Here is a 2,951-nt window from a genome sequence, read left to right on the forward strand (position 1 = left end):
CAGTTTGTGCAAGTCCAGAACAGAGACGAGTTGCTTGCAATAAGACAAAAAACGTCCGGTTGCCGATCGCGTAAGTTCCTGGGGAAGCTCCTTAAGTTCGGCCATCCTACACTCACGTGACTGACCGCTCGCTCGCACCAACAGGATGAGGAGGGTCGTGTTACTCTCTACACTGCACTCAACCTGAGGGATTCCTACACTTTCAGTCTTTGAGGAGACATGAAAAATAGTGCATACCGCAGGAACGGTATAACGGAAAATATTAGTGGTTTTGAAACAGTGAAATTTTCAAATCGCGGTATACCTTGAAATCGGTAATCGGCCCATGCCTACTAGACACAAGCTTCAGCGGAGGGCAATGCTATCAGTGAATAAGGACTTTATTTCAGTCTGTTCCTCACACAGAGCTATCACACAACTTTAGAAGACTTGGAATGTAGTGTACAAGTCATATAGACCATTTCTGTGATGCTCTTTTGTTGCCTTTTTTTTGTCCTTTTTAGAGCTTGACAGATGTGGTCACTAAGAGCTGTGGTAAATTCTGAACTGAGGTTCATTCTGTCACTGAAATGCATCTGAGCTTGATGTCTGATTCAACACTCTGGCTTTCTCTGTTGTGAAACTGTAATGAGCTAATAATGTAATGAGATTAGATCATGTTAGATGACCAATAGGATTACTTGATTTGAAGTCGACGCTTTCAATGATGACCGTATGGCCCTGTTCCAAAACCTACTTATGGTGCTTTATAAGAAAGTCTATTTTGGCCTATTTTAAGGCGGCATTGTGATGTGAAAAAACTCAATATTCAGTATTCTTGACTGCCCTGCCGCCCCAATAACACTAGAGGCAGTATCACAAGAGCGTAAAGACATTAAACAGTCTTTATGTACTTTATGTATTTTTTATAATATAATATACTTATAATTCAGTACCAAATAATATCAATACTCATTGTTAAACTTAAAATGTAACTTTTTATACAATATTTTTGGATGTAACTTTTTATACAATATTTTTGGATGTAACTTTTTATACAATATTTGTCTCTAAAAGTCTGAATTAGTCTCTAATGAGGTGTCATTTTAATTATAATGCTGTTTCAGAAGGCAGCTGCCTATATATAATATACAGCAAGACAGCTTAGTAGGTTTTGGAACAGAACCCAGTCTGTCAGATTTACCCCACGATTTTTCGTTGTCAAATGTTTTTCAATGCAATATGCCTCCTGAGGAGTTTGATCTAATGCATTTGTTTGTAGCATGTTTGAGTCAGCGTTACTCTGGCCTATGATTGGTCAAAGCAAGCTTTTCTTTTGTTCAGTAATTTATTGTTACATAGATTCTGGCCTTCAGAAGCAGAAATAGAGTAAGCCATGTATGTGCTTTGCAAAGCTAAAAAAAGAAAAAGCATTGGAAAGGCATTTATTCAAATTGCTTAGAATCAGCATAAATCTGGACATTGTGAAAAATTAAAATTATTCAGTTAAAGAGTATGAACAATATTTATACCTGCCTGTTGTGTATGTGAAACACTTATGCAGATGTGCATCACATTAAGTTTATTTGTTTATGCTAAACTGTGTAATCCAAATGGATGGGAATTTTTATTTGAAATTCAAATACATAAATCTTAAGTTCAGGCCTAAATATTCTTTTGAGAGAACCCAGCATACCATTTTGGAAAGCTGCAAGTAATCAGCATGGATGCGGGACACAGATTGATGTCAGTACGGTTGCAAAATTGTGTTTTTTTTTCTTTTTAGTGCACTACAGTACTGTTCAGGAGGGGGTGTGTCTTGTCAGATGTCCCACCCTCTTTCTGCATTCTAATCTGCATGCTCTTCTAGGCCGTCAGTAGTGGATGCATTATTGAGGTGCCCTTAAAATACATAAAAACTGTTTAATGATTGATGAGATGAGGTTGTGTCTTTACGCTCATGTGATGCTGCCTCTAGTGTTATTGGGGTGGCAGGGCAGTGCTTTAGTAGGTCACCAACAGCTGAAAGTGTTTCCACATGCGTGCAGGTGTTTACTACTGCCCACAGAATCTCTTAAAAATAAAACAACTGCTTCTGCTGCAGTCTATGAGTTCATTTCCTTCTGAAGTGCTGATTCAGTCTTGGAGTCATACAAAAAAATACGGATTTTCATTGATCTTAATGAAATAAAACTGAACACGTGCAGTGCTCAAAACACCCTTTCCAATCCAACAAAAGATCCTTTATGGCAAGGGTCTTCAACTGGGGGTCCGCAGCTGTACTGCAGGGGGTCCGCCAATTAATGTGTGATCACAAATAATTTCAGTTGATTCTGCAATGATATAAAACTATTGGCAAAACAGATTTAGCAAACGGTCCATTGCGTTTTTGAGTTTGAGCTCTGAAGAACTTGAAATGTTCCTATTTACAGCGTGTTTTTGCAGCGGTAGGAAATGTAGCCAATCACAGACATGTTTGTTGATCCCTTGAACGCAGTGGCCAATAAGAGGTGTTTAAGTTAGAATCCACTCACCGCTCAGAACGCTGGTGTTTTTGTTCAGTGCTGAATTATGCTCACTCTCGCGAATCCTCTCTCATTAACAAACAATGACTCAATGTGAGTAAGAGATTCATTATGCAGTGTAGATAACTATTGATTTTAATGGAATGTTGTGAGATGGCGAACTGAGATGAGTGACAGCTTTTTAGTGATTGCAAAGTGAGAGATCTTTCACACTTTCGAGGCTATATAGCTATAATCCATTGAATAAAAGTATTTTTTCTCATGCTGCTAAGAGGACCAACGGCCAATAGCATGCTGCAAAGTTTTGGAAGTAACATCTACATGCATGATTAATTGACATAGTGATACTAGCAGGGGACAAAAATATGTCAAATTAGATACGCACAATGTGCAGACTAATCAATTACTAGAAAAATATTAATATATATATATATAAATATATATATA

The sequence above is a fragment of the Sinocyclocheilus rhinocerous genome, unplaced genomic scaffold (assembly GCF_001515625.1).
Source record: "Sinocyclocheilus rhinocerous isolate Xijiao unplaced genomic scaffold, SAMN03320098_v1.1 scaffold3228, whole genome shotgun sequence".
Taxonomy (NCBI): Eukaryota; Metazoa; Chordata; class Actinopteri; order Cypriniformes; family Cyprinidae; genus Sinocyclocheilus; species Sinocyclocheilus rhinocerous.